The sequence below is a fragment of the Schistocerca piceifrons genome, chromosome 3, assembly GCF_021461385.2.
Source record: "Schistocerca piceifrons isolate TAMUIC-IGC-003096 chromosome 3, iqSchPice1.1, whole genome shotgun sequence".
Classification (NCBI taxonomy): Eukaryota; Metazoa; Arthropoda; class Insecta; order Orthoptera; family Acrididae; genus Schistocerca; species Schistocerca piceifrons.
Window position 1 is genome coordinate 229,744,286 of NC_060140.1, and position 13,282 is coordinate 229,757,567.

The 13,282-nt window shown below is 38.5% G+C and overlaps 1 protein-coding gene across 2 annotated transcripts in view; it reads left to right on the forward strand.

Annotated features, from left to right (window-relative positions):
* The window catches only part of LOC124787808 (integrin alpha-PS1), a 563,745-nt gene extending 552,237 nt beyond the window's left edge, over nucleotides 1-11,508 (forward strand). For both annotated transcript variants that reach the window (XM_047254733.1, XM_047254734.1), the window contains one exon: nucleotides 10,536-11,508. The gene's annotated coding sequence lies outside the window, so the exon portion shown is untranslated. The remainder of the gene's footprint in view (nucleotides 1-10,535) is intronic.
* The last annotated feature ends 1,774 nt before the right edge of the window (nucleotides 11,509-13,282 follow it).

The following is a 13,282-nucleotide window of genomic DNA, read 5'->3' on the forward strand; positions in this document are numbered from 1 at the left end:
AACCTTTGACAAACCCAGCCACTCTTGCTGTTAAAACATCAGAAAATCGTTAAACAAATGTTGGACAAAAATCTCAAGATCAAAGCCAACTGGCAATAGTTCATCAAATGGCCATGAAAGCTTCAAACATTTTGGCAAAATAAATAAATAAATAAATTACTATGCACAGTGGTGTAATACAACAAGTGAAATTACATTACTTTTTGTACACATCTTGTATATATTCCCAAAAAGTGTAATGCAACTGTCGTGTTACTGTACTTGGAACATAATGATCATCCTCTAAAGTCTTGCTAACCTAAAATATTGACGCTTATGAATATTGGCAAAGCACTTGATATTGTCAGCTTTGATATCTTACTTGCAAAAGTAAAACAGCTGAATTTTGAGGTAATCTTTTGAAGTAGTTTGAAAGGTATGTCACAGATGAAAGTAGTAAGTTATCTGTGAAACTGAAGTGCACCTGGAAGTTAACTAGTGGTATCTTGTCTTTTTTGCTCTCTTCTTAATTTCTACAGCATTGCTCCCACCTACATTGAAGTACTAAATCTGGAAAAGGAAACACTACAATTGAGCATACCATGAACAACAAAATTATCATTGTTTTTTGCAGGAGTTTTGAAACAGTACGTGTTGTTCTTATGCAGAAATCTGGAATATGTGGTGTAATAAGCTTATATGGGTGCAGAATTGGAAATTATTTTCTATTGCATTCTAGTGAGACTTTATCACCACCATATTGCAGTTGGGCAAGATACAAAGTATAAGGACCTTGTGTCAACATGCTTAGACAGTTGAAGTTCAATCTCCAGTTTATATAGAGATCACTACTGATATGATATGCATTGCAACATATTACAAAAAAATTAATGGCCTTCAGTTGTATATTAATAACATGTGTTTGAAAAGTTCTGTGGAATAGCCTCAGAAAATAAATACTTTCTCTGGCCTTTAGAGTAATTGCCATTAGCTACAACACACTTCTTACATAGGTTGTGAAGTTGTTGGAAACTGTCAGCAAGTGCTTCTTGCAGAATCACTCGATGCACTGTGGCCATGCATACATGTGTGGCCATGCATACATATCTGCATCATTACTGGGGATGAGACCTGGTGGGGAAGAAGATGAACATCATGCCATGACTGTCACTAGGTCTCTGGAATGTATTGGATCTGCATCATTACTGGGGATGAGACCTGGTGGGGAAGAAGATGAACATCATGCCATGACTGTCACTGGGTCTCTGGAATGTATTGGTAGCACCAGTTCTTATCTCATCTGTAATAGGCAGATATCTAAAAGCACATGGCCACAGTGCTTTGACTGATTCCAAAAGAAGTGTTTGCTAACAGTTTTGCAACTGATGTCAGAAGTGTGATGTAGCCAATGATGATTACTTTAAAGGCCAGTGAAGGTGTTTTGTATGTAACTCCCATTTTCTGGAACCATCCACCAAACTTTTCAGACAAACCTTGTAGTTATCATTCTTATTGTTGCAATCAGTATTATGTTCATATGAGATGTAATTGCAATTTTTAGCATTAGTTTTAATGTTTTAGTGAGGTATTTTACTTACAGTAGAACTATTAAAGTACATCTGATCAGATGTTCCTAACCTTCTTCCTTTTAGGAAGTAATTTTTTTTGTAAAATACCTTTGTGTATAATATTCACGATTTTAAATATGAAGAAAGTTTGGCAACAATAATTACTTTCACATGAAAAATTATTCGTAACTAGGTATTTACAGTGCAGTCCACTTTCTTGTGGACACCTCACTACAGAAGGCTTTCTGCTTGTTTGAACTTAAAAAACTGTTGTTCGGTTATCACAGAGTAGCAAAAATTTCATCAGTGGTACAGTCGAGCACTTCCAAATGCTAACATCCATAAATGGCATCAGCAGTTCGAACACATAAGATGTTTGTGGAAAGAAAAAAGTATTGGCCAGCCATGTGTATCAGCACTAAACATTGGAAGAATTCACCTTTTGTTTTAATGTTGCGCATAGAAATTGATGTACACAGCCAACAGTGACCTACAAATGGGAAAAACATTGGTTTGCCATTTTCTCAAAATAAAGCTGAAAATGAAATCGTTGTTGTTGTTGTTGTTGTGGTCTTCAGTACAGAGACTGGTTTGATGCAGCTCTCCATGCTACCCTATCCTGTGCAAGCTGCTTCATCTCGATGTACCAACTGCAACCTATATCCTTCTGAATCTGCTTAGTGTATTCATTTCTTGGTCTTCCTCTATGATTTTTACCTTCCACGCTGCCCTCCAATACTAAATTGGTGATCCCTTGATGCCTCGGAACATGTCCTACCAACCGATCCCTTCTTCTAGTAAAGTTGTGCCACAAATTCCTCTTCTCCCCAGTTCTACTCAATACCTCCACATTAGTTACGTGATATTCAGCATTCTTCTGTCATGTCACATTTTGAAAGCCTCTATTCTCTTCTTGTGTGAACTATTTATCATCCATGTTTCACTTCCATACATGGCTACACTCCATACAAATACTTTCAAAAAATACTTCCTGACACTTAAATCTATACTCGATGTTAACAAATTTCTCTTCTTCAGAAACGCTTTCCTTGCCATTGCCAGTTTACACTTTGTATTCTCTCTACTTCGACCATCATCAATTATTTTGCTCCTCAAGTAGCAAAACTCTTCCACTACTTTAAGTGTCTCATTTCCTAATCCAGTTCCCTCAGCATCACCTGATTTAATTGGACCACTTTCCATTATCCTCATTTTGCTTTTGTTGATGTTCATCTTATATCCTCCTTTCAAGACACTGTCCATTCTGTTCAGTTGCTCTTCCAGGTCCTTTGCTGTCTGACACAATTACACCATCATCGGCAAACCTCAAAGTTTTAATTTCTTCTCCATCGATTTTAATTCCTACTTAGAATTTTTCTTTTGTTTCCTTTACTGCTTGCTCAATATACAGATTGAATAACATCGGGGATAGGCTACAACCCTGTCTCACTCCCTTCCCAACCACTGCTTGCTTTTCATGCCCCTCGACTCTTATAACTGCCAACTGGTTTCTGTACAACCTTTCACTCCCTGTATTTTACCCCTGCCACATTCAGAATTTGAAAGAGAGTATTCCTGTCAACATTGTCAAAAGCTTTCTCTAAATCTACAATTGCTAGGAACATAGGTTTGCCTTTGCTTAATCTGTCTTCCAAGATAAGTCATAGGGTCAGTATTGCCTCACATGTTCCAGCATTTCTGTGGAATCCAAACTGATCTTCCCCAAGGTCGGCTTCTACCAGTTTTTCCATTCATCTGTAAAGAATTCATGTTGGTATTTTGCAGCCATGACTTATTAAACTGATAGTTCGGTAATTTTCACATCTGTCAACACCTGCTTTCTTTGGGATTGGAATTATTATATTCTTCTTGAAGCCTGAGGGTATTTCGCCTGTCTCATACATCTTGCTCACCAGATGGTAGAGTCTTGTCGGGGCTGGCTCTCCCAAGGCTATCAGTAGTTCTAATGGAATGTTCTCTACTTGTTTCAACTCAGGTCTTTCAGTACTCTGCCAAACTCTTCACAAAGTATCGTATCTCCCATTTCATCTTCATCTACGTCCTTTTCCATTTCTGTAATATTGCCCTCTAGTACATCGCCCTTGTATAGACCTTCTATGTACTCCTTCCACCTATTTTCTTTCCCTTCTTTGCTTGGATCTGGTTTTCCATCTGAGCTCTTGATATTCATACAAGTTGTTCTCTTTTCTCCAAAGGTCTCTTTAATTTTCCTGTAGGCAGTTTCTGCCTTACCTCTAGTGATACAGTATCACTCCGCTTTTATGTTCCCGGAATTAACGTTTTCCCGCTGTTTATGGCATTTTTTTATCATTCCCGTCAAATTTCCTATGTCCACAATGTTAATTTGCACCCAATTTTGCGTCAACATATTTATAATTTTCACGCGATTTACGCATTATGAAAAAATATTTGTCGAGAAAAAAAATGACACTGAGGTGATGTTGACCATCCAGTAATGTTTAAAAATATTATGTGGTTAAGTCTCTTGACACCAGGGCACTCTACTCAGCAGATTTGAACAGGTAAACTTGTATAAAAGTTGGTACAATTTGTGCCGTGCCCCCGCCACTGCCAAGCACTACTTGGCATGATGGCTGATCGGAATAACTAGGTTCGTTCGAATAAAGATACCATGACCATTCTTAACTATTTCCAAACTCTCTACCATGCAAATGCAGTTTTGTGATTGTTGTGATCATTGTGACACCTTTGTCAAACCATATTTAGCATGTAGCGCTAGTTGACAGCATCATTCACTTTATGTTGCTCAAGTGTTTTTAGTTTAAACACAACGCTGGCTATGAATTTTTTTCATGCTGAGCAAAACGTGTTTCAAGAATTTATTCTCATTGTCTGGTGCAGTATTTTCGTATTATTTTGTGTGATGTTACACAAACTGTGTGAGTGATAGCTTGCATGTGTGTGGCTTTCTACATAAGTGACAAGGCACACTACCTGGTAACCTCAAAAAGATGACTACAGTGCATGAGAGGCAGAATAACACATATTCAAACACCACACATAATACTTATGTACATATTTGCACTTGACAATGAGAAAAAATTCATGAAATGCGTCGTTAAACATGGAAAAACTACATAACTAGTGCAGTATTTCATTATTTAAGTAATTAATGACAGCTGTAGGCTTCCCAAAACATTGATTATGACGTTTGAAATTAAAAATTCTCGAAACACATCTTCAAGCTTGAAAAATACGTGACAAGTGCAGTATTTCATTATTTAAATAATGAATGACAGCTGCAGGCTTTCCAAAAACATCCGTTATGATGCTTGAAATAAAGTCGGACGTTTCTACTTCCCAGACAATTATCAAATCCAGTTACATCAGTAGTTTTTATTAGATAATAACTATTATTGATGCCTGTTGTGTACATATATCATACATAAAGTGTGAAAATGCCAGGGGCTACGCTATACGTAACTTTTACAGCTTAAAATGTTATTTCCCACATTTTACATTTTCACACATTTTACATAACTTTTTTGAAGTCCCTTGAAAAGTGTTAAAGCGGGGTTTCGCTGTACATGCCTCTACATCCTTACAATTGTCCTCTAGCCATCCCTGCTTAGTCATTTTGCACTTCCTGTCGATCTCATTTTTGAGACGTTTGTATGCCTTTTTGCCTCCTTCATTTACTGCATTTTTATATTTTCTCCTTTTGTCAATTAAATTCAATATCTCTTCTGTTACCCAAGGATTTCTACTAGCCCTCGTCTTTTTACCTACTTGATCCTTTGCTGCCTTCACTATTTCATCTCTCAAAGCTACCCATTCTTTTTCTACTGTATTTATTTCCCCTGTATTTATCAATTGTTCCCTAATGCTCTCCCTGAAACTCTCTACAACTTCTGGTTCTTTCAATTTATCCAGGTCCCATCTCCTTAAATTCCTAACTTTTTGCAGTTTATTCAGTTTTAGTCTACAGTTCATGACCAATAAATTGTGGTCGGAGTTTACATCTGCCCCTGTAAATGTCTTACAATTAAAACCTGGTTCCTAAATCTCTGTCTTACCATTATATAATCTATCTGAAACCTTCTGGTGACTCCAGGCCTCTTCCACATATATAACCTTCTTTCATGATTCTTAAACCAAGTATTAGCTGTGATTAAGTTATGCTCTGTGCAAAATTCTACCAGGCAGCTTCCTCTTTCATTCCTTACCCCCATTCCGTATTCACCTGCTACTTTTCCTTCCCTTTCTTTTCCTGCTATCGAATACCGGTCCCCCCATGACTATTAAATTTTCATCTCCCCTCACTATATGAATAATTTCTTTTATCTCATCATACATTTCTTCAATCTCTTAGTCATCTGCGGGGCTAGTTAGCTTATAAACTTGTACTACTGTGGTAGGTGTGGGCCTCGTGTCTATCTTGGCTACAATAATGTGTTCACTATGCTGTTTGTAGTAGCCTACCCACACTCCTATTCTTTTTATTCATTAATAAACCTAATCATGCATTACCCCTATTTGATTTTGTATTTATAACCCTGTATTCACCTGTCCAAAAGTCTTCTTCCTCCTGACACTGAACTTCACTAATTTCCCAGTGGTTAGCACACTGGACTCGCATTCGGGAGGACGACGGTTCAATCCCGCGTCCGGCCATCCTGATTTAGGTTTTCCGTGATTTCCCTAGGTCACACCAGGCAAATGCCGGGATGGTTCCTTTGACAGGGCACAGCCGACTTCCTTTCCCATCCTTCCCTAATCAGAGCTTGTGCTCCGGCTCTGATGACCTCGTTGTCGACAGGACATTAAACACCAATATCCTCCTCCTCCTTCTCCTCTTTCACTAATTTCCATTACATCTAACTTTAACCCACCAATTTCCCTTTCTAAATTTTCTAACCTACCTGCCCGATTAAGGGATCTGACATTCCATGCTCCAATTCATTGAACACCAATTTTCTTTCTCCTAATAACGACATCCTCCTGAGTAGTCCCTGCCCGGTAGCCCGAATGGGGGACTATTTTACCTCCAGAATATTTTACCCAAGAGGACGCCATCGCCATTTAACCATACAGTAAAGCTGCATGCCTTCGGGAAAAATTACGGCTGTAGTTTCCCCTTGCTTTCAGCCATACACAGTACCAGCACAGCAATGCTGTTTTAGTTAATGTTACAAGACCAGATCAGTCAATCATCCAGACTGTTGCCCCTGCAACTACTGAAAAGGCTGCTGCCCCTCTTCGGGAACCACATGTTTGTCTGGCCTCTCAACAGATACCCCTCTGCTGTGGTTGCTATCCATATCGCTGAGGCTTGCAAGCCTCCCCACCAATGGCAATTTCCATGGTTCCTTGGGGGGAGGGGGGGGGGGGGAATGAAATCGTACATAATTAAAGCCTTCCTGTAAAATTTTAATTAAATCATACATAATTAAAATTTTATAAGAAGACTATGTCAGGTGTACATCACTCAGGTTCAGGATTTTAGTGGGTATGAGGCTGAGCAAGTGAGGTGGTGGCACTACATGTGTAACAGTCAAGCTCAGGGAGCCGGCAAGGGTGGCTGTTATATGGCTCAAGGCATCATTTAAATGGCATTGCCTGGAAATACATTTATTGTTCACGATTTTACAACATGGACTGTTTTTCCAGTGTGGTGAAAGATACAGTGTGATGCACCCCGTGCATGGTGAGGAATGTGAATGCGGCACTCTGGAAGCTGCAGGCATTGGCATAGGTCAGGACCCAAAGTGATGTGCAATTAGTCGGATCAGGGTTCTTCATGCAAAAGCATACAGTGGCTCACCAACAGTGAGTGCAGCACACTCCAGCACTCCTATGATGGACATGCACTAAGGCATATACTGTGACAGCATACTATGGAAGGCGGAAGCCCAAATGCATCCAGCAACACAGTGTACAACCAGGGAGGCGGTACCACGTACAGCCATGCAGGCAGTGCCTCACCCTTAAGGTTGAAGGTTGCAGCTTGCAGTCACCTGATATGGCTCTTTACCAGGGGAAGGCACAGGTTGTCTATATCTTCTGTCTGTCAAAGATGTGTCCAAATAGCAGTGGCAATATGCAGCAGCTAAGTCCGACCAGAGGCAGCAGGCAACACGTCTTATGATCTGCCACCCAGTTTACCCAGTAACTAGTGAGACGGTTATTCTGTTGGATTCCTTCTGAAAGGGTGGTACTTAAGCTGGACACAACATCACAGTGGCGGGCAGTCATCTGCCCTCATTAACTGGACATGTCAGTGGTGTTGTCCCCACTGTGGTGTCACAGTTACTGTCAGTTTTCTGTACCTTTGCACTTTCCATCAGTACTAGGATGCCATGGAGTGGCTGAGCTCAAATGTTACAAATGCATGTTATTATTCTGTACTGTGATGCTTGCAGAATGACATATTGGTTGCTGTCACACTATGCCATTTGCACTCCTTGCTTATGGCTTGGCTCAATGTGTCACGCTGTATTAGCCAGACTTGGTCCTCTGCCATCTGCACCAAGTAATAATTTTGAAAATGTATACATGCACCCAGGAATTAGATCTGCTGTGCAACAGTATGAATTGTGCTATGACAGTGCTGGAAGCCATGAAGGAAGAAACATTTTGTATACATCTCACTTTGTGATGCATCAACCTTCCACACATGTGGCAAGATTAAGTGGCACATGTGTATAAAGAATACAGAGAAGCTTATTTGGGTGATCGAACATCGGTGTGACTGCTAAAAGCTAGGGTGTTCTGTGTGATGTCTGTACAAAAACTGTATGGCATAGCGTTCTTCACTGAGCTAAGTATTTCAGTAGACATTTACCTGGACAACTTTGAGATATGGCTGTTCTCACAGCTCGGTATAGATTCCACAGATTACATATTTCAGCAAGATTGAGCACCCTCACCTTATGGTGTGGAGGGTTTGCATATTTTTAAATCAATGTCTTCCAAAGCATTGGATTGATCATACTGGACATGGCAATGCTATGTTCTGCTCTTGGCCACCTACATCTTGTGTTGACACCCTTTGATTTCTTTTTTATAGGGTTATGTGAAAGACTTTGTGTTTGTGCCTAATTTTGCTAAAAATATTTCCAGAACTCAAAATGCATATTTTTAAAGTGCTCAAACTGATGACTCCACATATGCTTAAGATGTAAAATGAAATGGATTATCAATTAGATGTTGTTTGTGTGACCAAGTGGAGCTGTCATAGAACAAATTTGAAGTTCATGAAAAAAATTCTTGAACTTTGTTACATTCTCTGTAATTCTTATCATTGTATTGCTACACATTAATAAGGGGAGCCACAGTGTTGGGATCACAGATTTACTTCAAACTTTGAACACCTTTAGTAGGCCAATAAAACAACATAATGTGGAAGTAGTGAAGTGCACTACTCTGGCAATTCCGAGAAAATCGCAAGAGAGGTTTTACGCATCTGTTGTGTAACTGATCTAGCTGTGTGAATGTGTTGGGTGTAGCAGGTCATTGTGGGCAAGCGGTTAGTGTGTATTGTAAGCGGGTCTTGGAGGAGGCAGTGGTTCGAATCCTGCGACCAGGTATTTCCATAATCAACATTTTATTCATCAATTTGCACATTATTCAATTTATATGACATTTGAGAGATAATATAATAAAAAAAACCACATGTATTTGCTTGAATTTCAGTTTGTTTTCCATGTCTGTGTGAGAAATACCACCCTGCAACCTGTGATGTGTAGAACAGTTCTACACAGAGTAATTCTGCATTACTCTTGTGGTCTGGCAAATTGTGACTTACTATGTTGCTGATTGTGAATAATGTTATTCGCATAATTATTTATCATGGTTTGACTTGGGCTTTCTGAGCCTGTCCCTCATCCTTGAAAATGTTATTACAAATAGTAAAGAGTCAAATAACATATGAAATTCACTACATCATCATGAAAATACACGTTTTTTCCATTATATTACCTCTCAAATGTCACATAAATTAAATAACTGACCAGTGATGAAAACAAATTGATCAAAAAAGTTAAGCTGTGGAATAATTCAAACCGCCACCTCCTCCATGACCTGTTTGCAATGTGCGAACGCTAACCGCTCGACCACAATTACTTCTTCCAACCGGCACCTTCACACAGACACATCAGTTACATAATAGAAATGTAAACTTCTCTTGTGATTTTCTTGGAATTGCCAGAATAGTACACCTTACTACTTTCACATTATGTTGTTTTAATGGCCTACTGATGGTTTACAAAGTTTGCGGTAAATCTGTGATCCCAATGTCGTAGCCTCCCCTTGTAAGTAGTTATAGCCAGTTGTGCTGAGAAATAATTGTTAAGAAAAAAGTCAACACATTGCCATTTCTGAGTTAATTAGCATTGAAATTAGCCAATCAGGTTATTGCACACGCAATTTCAAGTGGCCCGACAGAGACAGTATTACCAAACATTTTCTTCGTTCAGTTTCCTAAAACAGAACAAGAGAGCAATATAAAAACTGGACATGGGGAGGTAGTAAGGACTGATCCCAAGACAAAGGCTGAGCAGTATTGTACACTATACTATGAGAGCAGCTAACACTAATTGTTTCTGGTGGGCCACTTGAATTTGTCTGCTCAATGGCCTGATTGGATAACTTCAGTGCTAATTACTCAGAAATGGCACGACATAGTAATTATTTTTCATAACAGCTATTTTTCAGCACAACCTACTCTGCAGAACAAGCTCTTCAGATGTTTCTGACCACCCTGTATGTGTCATCTCCTTCAGTTTGTTCACAACCTTTTGAATTACCCTATATAACCAGAAGAATAGTCAGCAATTTCATTTCAGAACACATTAATGTGTTTTACTAAAACAAAGTAATTTTATTTGTTGTCAACTACCTTGATGTTTTATTATGATCTGTTATCAGCTACATGTGCTCTGTGGAACATACCTTTTCTTAATTTATCATTTTCTTGATATGTCACAAATGCTGTTAATGTTACAGTGTTATCTAAAGCTGTGATACCCACAGTAACTGTTGTTGCTGAGGTGGATCCATCATTGCTGAAGCAGATGCGCTTCTGTCTCTCAGATGAAGAAGAGAGAAGAAGAGGAAATGAAGTTAGTGTTGCTGTTGCTGATGCTGTGCAGACTGTGATAAAACATTTTTTAAGCATGATTGTGACAGGACACTCATTGGTGTACACTGTGTGCTTATAGAGTCCATTATTAGATAATGGGGCACAATGAAGACTGTTGCAACATTTCTTCCTTTGAGGAGAGCATAAATTTGTGGAACTGTTAAGCATGGAAGCAGTTGTCAAAAGACTACAATATATTTAATTGCCTGCTTCAGTGTTTCAACAGATCGATAAATTGTGTGAAGAAAACTGCTGCACCTAGGAAGTGTGCAATATTTTTTTGATGTACTTTATAAGTGCTTTTGGATTACCTTTCTCAGTAAGTGTATTGGAAACACACTGTTACACTGCTGTTTTGGAACTGATATAGTGAATTTCCTACACACTGTGCACTAAATGCTGTTTAGGAAAGAGAAATATTAGGCACCTGAATTACATATGAACACAAAACAATTTTCTTATAATAATGAACAGTGAGAGTTAAAAATTTCAAAACTGCAGTTAGAGAGGTACCAGTAAATTTTCTAGGTATACATTACTTTTTTTTATGAGGCCTCTAAACTGGAAACTGAAGTTCTCCAGCTTATTTAATTATTCATCAGTTAGAGGCATGAAGATATCAACCATGAGCAAAAAATGCAATTGAAATGATGGTATGCTGTTTTTACTGTGCCACTGTGTGGCTGTTGTACTGTGAAAGCTCATATGTGCCTAATGAATCTCACTTTCAAGACTTTTGTAAAGTAAAAAAAGAATAATTTGTATGTATTATGTACATATGTATATGTAATTTTACTTGTGAATATCTTATTAAAATTTTGTAATTATTGTTTTAAATATTTTGATATTTTTTCAGTGGCTGTAAACTTTGTTTTTATTATACTGTAAAGTCCTGGATGGAATAGGGGTAATTTAAGAACCACACACTCTATTGTTTAAGCAATGAATGATCAGCTGGCATGTAAATAAGACTGGAAACATCACTGAGATTTCAGTGTGTCCTCCTTTGGCCATATGAGCATGGCTATACAGTGTGTTCAGAAATTCCCTTTACAAACTTCTAGACTTGCAAAGGAGAGTGAGCATATAACATTTTGAGTAGGAACTCATGTCCGGAAACATACTGCTTCCATGCTACAGCCATTTGAAAATGTGTTTGCTTGGTAGGTATGCAGCAGGATAGTCAAGTTGGGGAATGGTTATATCCGATTCGCTGATGTCATTTCATGCCTATCCTATCTCTCTGAACTAGTTTGAGTCTCATTCACATGCCCGTGAGTTTAGAGCAATATGGTTGAGTACACATTTGCAGAATTCACTGTCTTGGTCCTTGTGAATGGCAAAGCTCATGGTAATGGAAGAGCTGCTTGTCACTTTTATCAAAATCATTCACCACAATGTATGACTCCATTGCATACCTTTTTTGCCACAATTATGCAATGGCTTTGAGAAAGGGTACCTTCAGTGTCAGCAAGCATGACTGTGGTTCTCCAACGAGATGCCACACCCCTAAATTGGAAGAGTCTGTACTGCATCACATTGAAGTGAACCCGTCAACAAGTACACAAGCAATTTCTTTGGTTATTAACGAGTGAAATTGTAAAACAAGTGTTGTACTGGGTCACGTCTTATCAATTACTTGTAAAATTGGTCATGTTACCAATGTCTTTTCAATTAGTGGTAGCACAGAAGTAGTACGTTTACAGAGATGGGTTTCAATTCGAAACATTATCTACTCATTCTCCTCTACAAGTCCTAGAAGTTTGTAACAGGAATTTTCGAACAAACTTTATTGTCCTGGCCAACTGAAATGGAGTAATTAAAAGAGTTCAGAAATTGGGACATTGAACTACCTATAAGAAAGGAATAGAGATTTCAACTGAAGTAAAGCTTAGGATGTAGAACTGTACAGGGTGAAGAAAAATTCGCACACCCTGAATTTGCAGTGTGATTCGTCAAATACTAGCAATACAAAAATGTCTCTCACAAAATTTTGTCCTCTGCATATTTCCAACAGTAAATGGATGTTAAAGATCTGCAATCTGGCAACACTATAATCACATGTACCTCTAGCAGCATGTAGGAGTGCTGTGTAGTGGAAAGTGTTTTGGGATAGCATGAAGGAGGTCGAGGGTTGGATTCTGGATCATGGCTTATTTGTCTTTAACTTCCAATTGCATTCTGCCGTATAATCCTGTAGCATACACAGTTTCTTAAGCCACTTGTATTGAAACATTTACATATTACATGTTTGGAAATTATTTGCGAAGCACGTTGCTAGTCCTACTTGTGACATAAGGCCATTATGGAATATAATGGACCTGAACATGGCAAAAATAATAGTAGTTACTAATCGATGAGACCATTGGGGGAACACATAAAACCGGTTTGGAATCTAGCCGATGTAGTGATGTGAAACAATTTGCATCCATGACGTACAAAAGGCTTATTTCAAAGCCGAGCAGTAAAACGATTGTAGTTCCATTTCTGTGTTCATTGTATGTAATTGCAAATATTTTATAGAAGACTGACTGTGATCACTGTATGACAATTAAGACATCAAATACCGTACCATGCAGACTACATGTAGCAAATAAAAACAAATACACTT